This window comes from Lolium rigidum, chromosome 7 (assembly GCF_022539505.1).
Source record: "Lolium rigidum isolate FL_2022 chromosome 7, APGP_CSIRO_Lrig_0.1, whole genome shotgun sequence".
Taxonomy (NCBI): Eukaryota; Viridiplantae; Streptophyta; class Magnoliopsida; order Poales; family Poaceae; genus Lolium; species Lolium rigidum.
In genome coordinates this window covers 163,752,491-163,767,543 of record NC_061514.1, presented here as the reverse complement: position 1 = coordinate 163,767,543, position 15,053 = coordinate 163,752,491, and the positions used below count along the sequence as shown (strand labels likewise).

Genomic DNA, 15,053 nt, shown 5'->3' with positions numbered 1-15,053 from the left:
GGACATAGATCTTCCAAAGGGATCAACCTCTAAGAAAGTCTCCGAGGAAGATGAACAAGAGAAGGTGAAGTCTTATCTGAGGTTGTGTAAGAAACCTGCCTCGCATATGGTGATCCAGGTAGTTCGTGAGTTGGTTCGGGCTAATGTTTAGTCGATGTCTTCTTTAAGTTTAGGCGCAAGTACTCTTCTTATTGCAAGAGTGCTCTTAGGGTAGCGGAGATTGGCTTGGTTTGGTATGAGGTGTTTTCGATGATCTTGAGCCTAGGGACACTTGTATCTGGCTCAGACGATGTTCCCAAATTGCCAGTAGCCTGCATGGTTTTCGGCGGTTTTCCTTAGTTAATCGTGCTTTGTATGGTTTTCGGGTCCGGTTTTCCTTATTAATTGGACGAATTTCGCTCTTTTTATAATACAATGTGGGAGCTTCCCGCCCGCTGATGAGGTTCCGTCAAAAGAAAAGAAAAATATTTGTTGTACAAAGGAGAGAAACCCCCGATTGGTACAAATCAGTTTTCTAACTCCTTTAATCAAAAAAAAAACTTGAAATGAATTTAAATATTAGATTCATTTCGAAGATTTAAAGTCAAATATGTAAACATAATTTAATTTGTACGAGCTATTTGGAAGTTGAGCCCTATTTTTTTTACAACTAGAGCTCTCTTCTAGTTACTACTCTGTGTTGGGAAACTCGAAACAGAGGTAATGCTACACGTAGCCCTTCAATTTCAAACATTTAAAATTCATATTTCAAAGTTTAAAAAAAGCTCAAATAAAATTCTAGAGGGAGCCAATGATGTGTACTACAAACCTGTAAAATCTCAATAGGAACTACTCTGTATTCAAGGCTACACAAAAATTTGTCAGATTTATATTGATCAGTTTTCTGACTCATTTAATCCATAAAAAACTTGACATAAATTTAAATAATATATTCATTTCGAAGAGTTAAAGTCAAATATGCAAACAAAATTTAATTTGTATGAGCTATTTGGAAGTTGAGCCCTATTTTTTTACAACTAGAGCTGTCTTTTAATGTCAACACCCGGATTTTTAAGTCCAGATGCCTATTATGCCATTCATCGTAATCCCAAGAATATTGTTTTTGCGAGACATAATAGATTGATATCACAACACATCATTCATTACATACCATAATCGTCTTACAACGAAGGATCACATGATCCAGTCTTAATACACCATGGGGGATCTAGAGATCCAAATACAAAACACATAGCGGAAGCGAAGTAGTAGCGGTCTTGGTCCATCTGTTCCACAGGCAACTGTTGACGTCAGGAGTGGGCCTAGTTGTCGTAGACGTCCTGCTGTCCTTCATCCTGGTACTGGGGCTCTTCTTCATAGTCTGGCATTTGAATAGCCAGGGACACAGCCATGAGTACTTTAAAGTACTCGCAAACTAATACTAGTGTAAGCACTATCAATTATATCAAAGGGGTTCTAAGCTCTAGGTTTATTTGCATAAAGCCAGTTTTCTTTCGTAAGCAGTTAATAAACAAAGACTCTTCCTTTGCCTAACTTAACTCAAGTGGGAACATTAGTGTCATTCCCACAACTCAGGTGTGATTCAAAGTCAAAGTCACAATTCAAACTCAAGTCACAAATCACCATTCATATTTTAGAAAAAGTTCTGATGACGGAACAGTATGGCCTTTCCAACTGTCCATGACCGCGGACGCGGCTATTCGAATAGGTTTACACTCTGCAGAGGTCGTACACTTGTGCCACAATAATTGCAATAGTCCGTCGAGGTAACCAGCCCGATTTATCGCACTCAGTGCGCGAACTACCAATCATAACCTTTCATTTACATACCCTAGTATAGGCACCTCTCCCCATGAGCTTGGCCTCCCGGTGAAAACAAACCGTCAACCCGGGAACTGCACAGGGCTTGGGTCGTACATTCACCTCATTTCACGTAATTTCACTTTCAACAGAGGCAGCCTCGGCATAACCCCTATGACGCTAGTTCAGAGGAAACCCATACTAAAATACATAAGTTTCCAGTTAAGCCTTACCCAGATTTAGGTATTGTGGGGATACTCATGGTTTTAAAGGCGTCGCCTAGGCGTCGCCTAAGCGACGCTTAAGCGTCCGGGCGTTCCAGGAGGGCAAGGCGTCGGCGTCGCCTTTGTTTTCTGCCCAAGGCGTCCAAAGGCGTCTCCAAGGCGTCCAAAGGCGTCGCCTAGGCGTGAAATCGCCGCCTTGCAAGAATCCGGACGCCTTTGTTCTGCGTGCGCGGGAAACTTTGGGCTGGCAGGAGGGGAAAACGAAATGGCGGGCTGGGAGGGAAATTGAGGGCCATCTATAGGGGAAAGAGAGGGAAGAGAGAGAGTGGAGCTCCTCTCACGCGACCTCCCCAACTCCGCCGGATCTCGCTGTCGCTCCTTCATCTCGCCGGCCTCCCCGGCTCCGGCCAAGCTTCCGGCCAAGCTTCGGCGACTCCTCCCACTCGGTACATCCCTCTCCCGGAGGGGAAACAACGTACGGCTTCCATGACGGCTTCTCTTGGTGCCTTGGTGGTGTCCGGTGTGTGTATGTGATGCACTTCTTCTTGCCTCGCTTTGCCTCTCGCTTGCCTCTCGCTCATCCTACCTAGCTGATGCTTTGCTTCCAGCAAGGCAGCCTCAAAGGCGTCGCCTTGCAATGCGCCTTGAGCGCCTAGGCGTTGAGGCGCCCCCCCATCGCCTTGGGACGCCTTGGCGCCTTTAAAACCATGGGGATACTTAAGAATTGGAATGGTATCGCATCCGAACCCAACCATCAGTTTTTGGTAAATTTCACCAAATCATTCACAAGTCATATTCACCTTCAAAATCTTTCAATAGAATGACTCATCATTCCAAGGTTTTCAAAGTCATTGGTTTTCACAAGTTCCCATCTAGAGTAGTTCTTTGTAATCTTAGCACTAGCAACTAGTTATGAGGGGTGCTAACTAGCTTATAGCTTTCTAGGCTAAGTGTGATGCTCTTGTACTACTCCATAACTAAACCAAGTGAATCATGAATCAAAAAGTAACTTTGATAAATCAAAATCAATAAAGCTTGTAGAGTAAAAACTTGGGATAGGACCATTAAGCATAAAGTAAAATGTGGTGATGTCTTGCTCTTGTAGAGCTTTGCACTTTGCAAGAATATTAGCTTGCAACAATATAACTTGCATTAGTCTAGCTTGCATTGGTAATAGCTTGCCTTGGTTGGGGTAGTGATCAAAGTTCTCTTCTCCTTCCTCTTGGTAGAATACCTCCTCCTCTTGATAGCCTCCGGTACTAGCGTCTAAAAACGAATATGAGGATAGAATCACCAAACAACACTTACGTAGACTTAATTAGCCTTAATGGCTCACACAAATGATCTAGCATCACTACTTAACATTGCTACCCAAAATTATGCTAGGTTTTACTTATTTAGTGTTAGGAAAAATAATTTCCTCTCATTGAAAGGTGGATTAGGGTTTTTCTTTAGTTTGGGAGAAATAATTTCCTCTCATTGAACCTTGTTAAGATTTAATTTTCTCAAATACCAAGTATATATGAGATTATGTTGACCAAGGTCAACACTTCACACTTATCATTTGAGAAACATGATTTAAATGAGGTTCTATACCTCATGCAATTTAAATTCTATTTGATTTAATATCCTCAAGTGAGCAAGTATGAGACCATGCAACAAGGGTCATCACATTACTTCATACCACTTGGGAATATGATTTAAATGAGGTGCTACACCTCATAGATTTGAAATCTTAAATTTTGAAAATAGTTTAAATGGGCTAGAATTGACTACATAGCCAATTTTGGATTATAGCCCATGATCATATACAGTACACATATCATATTTTTGCATAAACAATTAGAGTACTTGAAATGTGAATTATGAGAATTTGAATCATCCCAAATTCATCATGGTTGATTTTATAAATTTATTTGAATTCTGAAAACTCTCTGACTTGTTATTTTTACTAATCAAATTCTACAACTGATCTTGGTTTGAATCCAATGTGGTTGGATGGAGCATTTCATGGGCTTTCCAACAATATAAAATTGGTCCAAATTGGTTCAGTAGATTTGAAGTTATTTGAATTTGAATAAAGCATCTGCAAGCAAAATTGACTAAACTTGATTTATTCGAATTCAAAAGTTGGGCCTAGGCGGGAAAGAGAATGGGCCAGGACGAGGGGAGACGAGCTGGGCTGGCCCAACTAGCGCTGCCCACGCCGCGGGCCGTCTGACGAGGTAGGGCCCAGGCGTCAGTCACACTTACTCACCGAAACGGTACCTTTTAACGTGAGCCGTGCGATTAGAAAGACGATCGACGGTCGAGCGTCGTCGTCGTCGTTGTCGTCGACGAGAGGTGAGCCCTGGCACGGCGGAGTTAGGGGGTCGGCGGCGATCCTGGACTCCGGCGAGGCTGGGCGTCGGCGGCGTTCGACGTGGTCGACGACGGCGAGGCGAGCGGTGGTCGAGGGAGCGCTTGAGGTGGCCGAAATCGACGACTTGATCTTCGGCGGCTCACGGGTCTCCGGCGTGCGATTGGGCGGCGGTGGTGACTAATGTGGAGCGGAGAGGGTGCGAGGAGATCGAGTGGAGGGAGAGGAGCAAGTTTGGTGTGGCGAGCTAACGCGCGGGGGCTCTCCTTTTATAGTTGCGCGAGATGGCCGAGGGTGCTGGCGAGGTCGACCATGGACGCGACGCTTCCGAGGCGCGAAGGGGCAAGGTGAAGGGTGCGTGAGGTAGGCGACGTCTAGGCGGTACTGGTGAGCGTGATGGCACGGCAAATGATGGACGGAGGCGTGCAGGAGAGGTCGTCGGCTTTGCAGTACTGGCGCGGCAAACCTTTGATCATGGCGACGGCGATGGTGCACGCGCGGCCAATGGAGCTTGTCTAGCAGGGTCCTGGCACGGTGTGGAGTGCGCATGCGCAAGGAGAGGGGAAGGGAAGGACTACGGCGACGAGGCGACGTAGTGTACTGGGGTGTCCCGTGGCATGCCAGTGGCGTGCACTGGGCGCGGTGATCACGTCTGGCCAGGGTGTTGTCGTGTTGTCGTGCATGGTTTGGATTGGAATCGTGTCTGGCAGGTACAGCAAGGTGTGGTGAATCTCGTTGACATTGCGAAAGGGACCAGAGAGAGGGAGAGACAATGAGTGGCATGAGGATGTCTATCATGGCCGGCATGGATGCAATGTGATCATATCTCCCACTTTTATCCGTGCCAAAGTACATGATCTGATGCAGAGGAGGTACAAGGACCCTAATGATCTCAATCCATCTCTGGTTTAGGCTTAAGACCATTGGGTAAAGGCATGTATGCAATAAGTGATTTGATGCCTGCCATGTGTTTGTGTTAATGGCCGCATGAAGATTTTTGTTGAATTTTGAAATTCTTTTTGGTGAAGTTGATTCAAATATTCAAAGGAGTAGAATGGTGGTGGTGGTGGTCAAAATGGTGCTGGTTTGCCAAATGTCAAAATGGGTATGATCTTAACTTTGTTTCAAAGTCTCCACTTGTCTCATCTATGATAGTCAAACTAGGCAGAGTCAACTATGATGGTCAACACCAAAAATGTTCATCTTGGTGTGGTCTTGGATGAGGTGGAATGAAGTGGGAGGTTTTAGTTTAGAAATCTTCTAAACCAGGGGTGCAAAGTGGGTAAGATGATATAAATATCACATATGACCATTATCATATGTGAGTGGGATTTGCAATTTCCTTTGATTTGATTTGTGTTTCTTTGATGCAATTGTGTTTGTTATTGATAAATTAATGTTTCACAAGCAATGGCACAAGCCAAATTGGCCTAGTTTAAAGATTTGTAAAAATGGCCATAAACACATGGGCATTTTATGTTTTTATTTTCTTTTCCTTTTCTTTGACCAAAGGTCCTTGTTTTGAGTTCATGGAGTGTTAGATTAAGTTTAGTAAGGGTTTCAAACCATTTGGGCCAAGTATAATGGTATAGGTCAAGATTTGGTAAAATGGCTATGTGCCACATATGCTTCTATGCATATGTTTAATTTCTTTTAATTTCTTTTTGTTTCACCTTGGTTTTGATTGGGGAAGTACTAGATTAGGTTTGTTGATGTTTTCCAAACATCTAACCAAGGTAGAAAAGGCTAGGTAAAAGTTTTACCAAAATAGCCATAGGCACATAGGCCCTTTTCTTATTTAATTTCTTTTTATTTTGTGTTATCTTGGATGGTGAAAAGAATAGGGTTTAGGGTTTAAGATCATTGCAAAGTAGTTTACACAAGCATCATGGCAATATCACAACCTCTAAGCATGATCACTATGTATCAAACTAAAAATAATAAAAGTTTTTGTTGGTTCCAAAATTTGGAAAAAGGGAAATTCATTTTCTTTGTTTTGATAATTTTGGGATGTTACATTTAATTAGTACTCCTCTGTTGCATTTTATAAAATACTTTGGGAAACACATTTGGATTGCCAAAACGTCTTAGTATAATACAAGTGGGGAAAGAGTATTTTATATAAGTGGGCAGGTTGGTGGATCCCTACGTACATGAATGATGAATCCCTAGCTAAGACAAGGGTGGAGATATCTGCTGCGGGCGCAATGGCCTCCTAGCTGACCTTTTCGCGCTAAGAATTGGCACCACAGACGTGATAATCGATGCCAATCCCTTGGCAGCTACACACGGGCTTTGAGGACTTCTCCGCCTTGTTTCTAGTGATTCGTCAATTCGTGGATCTAGCTAACCCGAAGAAAGACAGGAGCCTAGTTTCTGTGTCGTTGGCATTGTTGTAAGCTAGCTGGAGCGGCTGGATGTGCCTTCGCATAAAATTCTCTTCATCTGCCAACACATGAAGAGCACATCCCGATTGATCAATATTGCGAACCTACGACGGACAACTCCAGCCCCGGCAGCTCAGAGACACGGCAGGCAAATACTGGCGCGCTCGTCCGCAACCTCTACGCTGGTGCCCTCGCCAACGGCGGCTTCTGCAACGACAGCTACGGCACTCCGCCAGACCAGGTATTTGGCCTGGCCATGTGCTACGTGGACTATAACTGGACTATGTGCGAGAGCTGCTTGAGAGCGGAACTCTACTTTGAGAGCTCAGCATGCCCCTACTCCTGGAAGGGCGGGGCCTTGTACGACGCGTGCGTCCTCCGATACTCGAACGAGTCTTTCTTCACCATGGCCGACAAGTTTAACACTGGGGCTGGGTATTTCGATGGGTCTGACTCTTACACCCATGACATAATTGGCATGAATGAGACGCGGCGGAACCTGATGAGACAGCTCTTTCATGAGGCCTCGGGCTCGTCCCTCAGGTTCGCAAACGGCAGCCAGCGATACACGGACTCACTTGGAGACTCGCTGACCGTGTACGGGCTGGCGCAGTGCTCTAGGGACTTGGTGCCCAACGAGTGTGGCAATTGTCTCCAATGGCAACTTTTTTTTTCTAACGCATAGCCTCCCTAACAACACCGCTGGTGCCATCAGATACAGCATGGAACCTATCGAGATCCACACCCCTCCACCTCCAGGTTCAGTATCTCAATTTCTCACTCCAACCTCTTTCATGTCCTACAACTAATTACGCATCTGAGTTTCCACTGTCTGTGTTCCTTCCTCTGTATTCAGGAGCTGCGCCCAGCTCAAAGCACAACAAAAGGAAGCTGATCATCACCGTGTCCACGCTTTGCGGTTCCATCCTCTGTGTGATCGGTCTGAGCATACCAGCGTGGTATTGCTGCCGCCGTCTGAATGAAAGAACCAACGATATAGGACATGATGGCTTCTTCAACGACAACGAAATGAAAGAGGAGTTCACCAAAGGGACAAGGCCCAGGCGATTTCGTTACAGTGAGCTGGTGACCGCGACCGCCAACTTCGCAGACTGCCAAAAGCTCGGGGAAGGAGGTTTCGGTTCGGTTTACAAAGGACACTTGAAGGACTTGAAGATTGAGGTCGCGATAAAAAGGGTGTCCAAAAGTTCAAAACAGGGGAGGAAGGAGTACATCTCGGAGGTGAGGGTCATAAGCCGGCTCCGGCACCGTAACCTTGTGCAACTCATCGGCTGGTGCCATGGTGGTGGTGAGCTTCTCTTGGTTTATGAATTAATGCCCAATGGCAGCCTTGACACACATCTTTATAACACGGGCAATACGTTATCATGGTCCACAAGGTAAGTATCTAGGCATGGTCCTTCCCAAGTTGTATGTATGAGCTTTCTGTATTTGTATTACATTTCTAACGTTTAAACTACTGAAAAAAGTTCTGATGTTTGGAAGCGCATCTAACTTCCACAGCGCATTGTAAAATTCTTGTAGTTCAAAAGAACAATAGATTTTTTCTAAGATCTTACACTTTCTAGATTTTAGACTCAATACTTCCATGTGTTGCTAGATTTTCAATAACTTTAAACAGGCAAGAATTACGAAAAACAAAGTATAATTATCGGTTATATATATGTGGTTCTCATCGAGACAATATTCAAAGTCATCTGACGAAGATCTTTTCAGCTCTTTGTAGTTGCACAAATCTGAATGTCGGAATCTGATGGTTTTTAATGTCGACATAGAAATAATCATTGCTTGTTCGCCTACGAAAAGCAAAACTGATATTTAGTGTTTTCTTTTCTTTTCTTTTCTTTTCAGGCAAGACATTGTGCTTGGGATCGGTTATGCATTGCTATACCTGCATCAAGAGTGGGAGCAATGTGTTCTGCACAGGGACATCAAACCAAGCAACGTGATGCTCGACGAGTCCTTCAATGCTAAGCTCGGCGACTTTGGGCTTGCGAGGCTCGTCGACCATAGCCAAGCTTCGCACACTACTGGGTTGGCTGGCACGACGGGGTACATGGACCCAGAGTGCATGCGCCATCTACAGCTTTGGTGTAGTTCTGCTCGAGGTCTCGTGTGGCCGCAGACCAGTCGTGACTTTGCCGGATGGTAGCATGATCCACCTCGCACAACGGGTGTCAGAGCTGTACGAGTGCGGAAGGATCCTGGACGCAGCCGATCAACAGCTAAACGGGGAGTTGAACGTCGAAGAAATAGAACGGGTGATGGTGGTCGGGCTCTTGTGCACGTGCCACGATCGGAGCATGAGACCATCCATAAGGCAGGCTATCAATGTGCTGAGGTTCGAGGCGCCATTGCCGAGCCTTTGTGCGAGGATGCGGTCGGTTGTCCCTTCAAACCCTTTTCCTCCATCTTTGCTTAAAACTCTAGGACTAACAGTTTGAACCCCAGCTCACCGAACAGCCAAAGTTTTAATTAGCTTGGTTAAGGAGATGCAACTCACATGCAAAACTGTACAACAGATTTATAGTCATCTGTACATTTGCACTGATAATCATTTGCTATTAGATAAAAAAAAAATGCAGTTTTGATTACTGATGTTGTCCTATCTTTAAGTCATTACAACGGGGCTTTAGTTGAATCGCGCAAAAATGTAAGCAACAAGGCGGAGTAGAAGACAGACCTTTCGTGGTGCATGCTAGCTTAGTAATCTAGCCACCACATGGTCATGCGGGCGATAAAGATACAACAATGTAGAGCGGAGTAATAAAAAAAAAACTACAGACAATGTGATGGGAAGAAATGTACGGAGGACAATATAAGATGGTTTAGATTTTACAAAATTAGAAGAAGACATGAAGAAACCAAAGATCATATGCAGGTGTTTCGGCGGTGGTGGGGAAGGCTGCTACTTCGACTGATTTCTCTACCATCTAAAAAGGAAGAACTTCCTCTGTTTCCTCCGGTCAGACGTTTCGTCACAGGGGGACGAGCTGATTATGTTTTATCAAATTGTATTCCTCTTTTTAGATGGATAAGGCCGCGGCTTTGGAGGAATTTTTTCATTGTGAGTATTTATCAAATTGTATTCCTCTTTTTAGACCGAGCTGGGACAACCACACATAAACTACAGGGCAGAGGAGCCGGTGGAAGGTAATGTTAACTTGGTTGTTTTTCTACTCTAGAGCTGATTATGTTTTATCTGTATCTTCATATTCATCGTCTATTTACTCTATGATTATGATTTGACAGTCATCTGAATCATTAAAGTAACTACTAGAAAAATCTCAAGGTCACCAACAAGCATCCTTTAAAGCCAATAACAGAGGCGAATGAAAAAAATTGGTTGTGGATATTTGAAGATTTTTCGTTACTTGAATTTCTTTAGCATATAACTATGAAAGAGAACCGATTATCAATGGATCTTTTTTGATAAATGATATATTTCCATAATGTTTATACCTGGCTTCTTCTAAATTAGTACTATGGCAAGGGCACAGGGTGATTATTCTACTTGAGTATGATGTTCTTGGTTCGAACATTAATACTTGAGTATAATTATTCTACTTCAGGGTTAAATTATACCTTTTCTTAAAATATTTTTTATTAGATTTAGAACATTAATATTTTTAGAATATAATTTGTGGTTATTTTTTTTCTTCATGTAAATGTTTGCACGCATTATAGTGACATGATTCCTTGACTATTTTGCCCTCCCACCTTGGCTCAAATAAATTCAGCACGGCAAATATCATCAATTCGCCCTCCCACGCCCGAGACTCCAGGAAAGGAATCAATCACCGCCCAGCCATCATTACACGAAACTCCAGGAAAGTCCAGCGCATTCCAGGAAACATCATTATGTCAGGGCTAAATGGAAGGAAACCGGCCAGCCATTCCAGGTATATCCATCAACCAAATCGCAGCATTATAATTCAGGCTACATGAAAGGAAAATTACACCATTATGTCAGGGCTACAGGGAAGGAAACCACCCAGCCATTTCAGGTATATCCGTCAATCAAATCGAAGCATTATAATTCAGGCTACATGAAAGGAAAATTACACCCATTATGTCAGGGCTACAGGGAAGGAAACCGCCCAGCCATTTCAGGGATCTTCATCATTGCGGATCAACAATATCGGTATATACATAGTACCTTGAACCATTGTTATGCCAGATAACTCCCGTGATCATCAGGGAGAGTAAAGGTACATAAACACACCTCTAGGTTGTATGCAGTTTTCAAATTGTTGAGGAAACTTGCTGTTTGAAGAATCCCCATCAGAGAAACAGCGGATCAACAGAAAAAGGTATCAAATTGTATCTATTTTACTCTCATGCAGATCACCAGCATTTTGTTTGAACAACTTCCCCATCATGCGAGAATATGCAGTAATCATGGTTTGAACAAATACCAATCTGTCATATCATATAGTTTCAGATGTTCACTAATACTTGATGATAACACAGTTAGTGAACCGCTGGCCGAGCTGATCAAACTGATCTAAATAGCTAATCCACCATGTACCCTGCAACATGCATCGTCCATGGACGTGGGTCTACTAATCTGCTTGTCACTAATCTGCTTCACCATCCGGTTCTGGTCACTAATCTGCTTGTATGTTTATCAAGCGATTAGTCTGGCCTATAACACTGCAGGCTAGCTATGGGCCTATGGCCATGCACCATGCATGTAGCTACTTTCAAAAAGGATGAATGAAGGAAATATTTAGCCAAATCTAAGGTAGTGTATATATAGGTTAGCTGCGTAGCATCGGCTCATAAATTAGTCAATTGATAATTAGCCTTTGGTAGTCAAGTACCCCTTTTGTCTCATCAAATTTGTTTTGAATTTGTTCCGTGTCTAGATACAATTCAAATGAGACGATTTCTTTTATCAAGCTTTGAAAGGAGAGAGAAAAAATGCCTATGTCTGTGCACCGATGCGAGCCGGAGTGGAATAGTATTTATTCTGTGACAGAAAAGAAATGTATAGTTAGTTAGCTAATTACATTAAGTAGAAAAATACTTGCTGGAACAGTTAAAATAAGCATTCTCGTACATCGCTCCGTCCTATCCATGAAAAAAAAAGTCGAGCTACATTTAATATTGAAAATAATATGACGTGCCCCTAATAGTGAAAATTCGATTGAAGCATCTGTGATAAATCGTATATAGAATACTGTAGTGAACATCGCCTTAAATGATGTGTACCTTATGAACATCACTTTGCAAGTAGCATACAAATTTATCTTGTAATAACATCTAACAAGAGAGTACGAGATCAAACCAAGCGAGGAAAAAATACAATTGAATGTGGTTCTACATAAACATAGTTCAACTTTGTTTCAGAATTCAGAATTGCATTTCTTTTCTGTACATGGACTCTCCATTACATTATGTTATCATGTCTATGTATCTGTTGTTGAACACTTATGTAATGTCCAAGTAAAAAATGGGAATCTATATGAAAGAAAGGATTCACCTATGTTATAAAACAGGAAGGCCCTTTCTGAATATATGCATTGCTCTCTTATCCTTCATAATCTAGGAACTATGTGTTCAAACTTCAAATGTGACAACATGCGTCGCTACATGGATGCGATGGCTTTGGTGCGCAAGTACGGCAAGCCGGATATTTTTCTCACGATGACATGCAATCCTAACTGGGATGAGATCAAGCGTGAGTTCTACCCTGGACAGGCACCTCAAGATCGCCCAGACCTTGTTGTCCGTGTCTTTAGGGCGAAACTAGAGGAACTCAAGGACAAGTTGCTTCAGAAGGACATCCTTGGCAAAGTGAAAGTGTACGTGGTTGAGTTCCAAAAGAGGGGCCTTCCACATGCCCACTTCTTGCTCATCATGGAGGGGCGATTCCTGCCAAGAATCCCACTTTGCCCCTCCGATGATGAGATGTTCCCTTTTCACTTCAAGAGGAAACAGTTTCCTGTTAGGCTCAGCTTCGCCATGACGGTTAATAAGGCACAGGGGCAAACTATACCTAATGCCGGTATTTACTTGCCCGAGTCGGTGTTCTCTCATGGGCAGTTATATGTCGCGCTATCTAGATCTACTGCTAGAAAGAACGTTAAGATTCTTGTCATCCCAGATGCTCATAACAAAGAAAAAACCTCTGCTGAAAGCAAAAAGAAGCGGCGTCCTGTCAATACCTACACGAAGAACATCGTCTGGAAGGAGATCTTTACATCGTAGGTCAGATACTACGCACTTGTAATTATATATATAGTAATCAGCTCCATTGTGGTGATCGTCTTAGAGTCCAAATTCCATAGTTTATTTGCATCTATGTTGTTCTATCTACATAACTACTTTTGATGCTAACCATATTTTTGTTCATTGCAGGTTTTGTTCAGACCAAACTATATATAATATAAGCATGAAAGAGGACGGATGTTTTCGAGAAAGAGGACGGATGTCGATGATGGATACAAACGCCTTCTTACAATATCCCCACTCTGCAATAAATCATGGTACAATTTGCATGAAAGAGGAGGGATGTCGATGCTGGATATAAACGCCTTCTTACAATATCCCCACTCTGTAATAAAGCATGGGACAATTTGCTATTCATCAGTGACTATACACTTCTTTTTTGTATTTTATGCACAACAAAGGACATTTTCAGGAAGTTTTTTTCATTTTCAATATTTATAATGCATGGTATATAATAAACAGTTTTGGTCGCTGGTGATAAACATAAAGCATGTGTGATTGTTATTTGTCATTTCTACCATGCTAAAAATAGAGTGAGGCTCTTCGGCTATCTTCACAAGCTGGTACCGAAAACTTGAAAATATTCATGTTTGGCTGAATCTCTCATCTTAGTGTGAGGACCCGTGGCAACGCACATGAATTTTTTTAGAAGCTCACATGTTCCCTGACAAAATAGTTTAGAAGCTCACATGTTCCCTGACAACTATATTCAGGGATACTAATCTATAGTGCAGCTAGAAAGGAAAAGAAGAAAAGGGATACAATTAACATGTAGGAAGAAATTGTAGCCAAGTACAATGCTTTTTAATTTCTCTATTTTGGGGCCAGGGTTAGAAACGTTATTCAAAAGCTGTGTTGTTCAGAAATGTATGGAGTTTTCTGGTTAATAGTATCTGTCCATAATAGCAGGAAAGGGAAGAAGGTTACATGCCTTTTTTTCTAACCATGTATATATTTTTGTATTCTAAAATGACTACTAACAAGAGCTTCTTCAAGATGATCGTCCATAGAAAGGCAGTAGAAATTTTAAATATGGTGCAACTTGCAAGTCACAAGTTTATGAGAACCATATTATTTCAGCACATGCACTTTTGATCTGATCTTGGGTAATTGTCATTCATTTTTGCTGTTTGCAGCTCTACAAGGCTGTACTAAGTGTTTAAAATTAACAACTAGGGTCCAATAGAGTTCTAAATCATGGAAAAGTACTTCGACCAGGAAGGCAATGCAAACAACAAAGAGACCTTGCATTCAAAAGAATATATTGATGCAAACAGCAAATGTCCAATAGAGTTCTCCATCACATTTTTGAAGATCTTGCATTCAAAAGAACCTCCTATATTTTCAGCATATGTAATCAAAAAAAAAAATGAATCTACTGTTTCTGCATCAAAGAGACCTTCTAAAATATAATAACATTGCTCTAAGAAATGCGATGAGCAGAGATAATTCTTACTAACCTATTTATTTACTACATACTGATGAACTATTGGATCCCCTCCGCATACCCAATGCCTTTCTTCTATATAAGGTACCAGATCAATGAGAAAATGCATATAACGTGGCTACTGGCTGGCTTCTCCAGTATTTATAGATTAGAGGTTTCCCTCCCAAACAAACTTCACGGGGTTGTAGACTTTAGTTGGACAATATCAGTCTCTTCCAGCATGGGTGGATCAGTAGCAAAAAAGAGATCTAGCAGGGTTTAGGAGATGGACAATTACTTGTTGACCATGAAAGGATACCAGACAGCTAAGAGAGGCCACATTTACCAATGAAATGGAAGCTCCACATCAGCAGTACTTATGAGCTTTCTAGAACTATGCAAGTAACTTCCTGCCGACAATTACCCAGAGATCAACATCCTAATCCTAGACACCTACAATATGGGGCAGATTGGAAATTATATGCCAAATATTGCCTAACATGTTCCACCAAATGACAGCTCGAACTGCTGTAAAACCATGCCCAATACATACAAAAACCCAAGAACACAAGCAAATCAGTAATAATAAAGTTCCCTGG

The 15,053-nt window shown here is 42.3% G+C and overlaps 1 pseudogene; it reads left to right on the top strand.

Annotated features, from left to right (window-relative positions):
* The first annotated feature begins 4,667 nt into the window (after positions 1-4,667).
* On the top strand, positions 4,668-9,322 carry LOC124672221 (annotated as a pseudogene).
* The last annotated feature ends 5,731 nt before the right edge of the window (positions 9,323-15,053 follow it).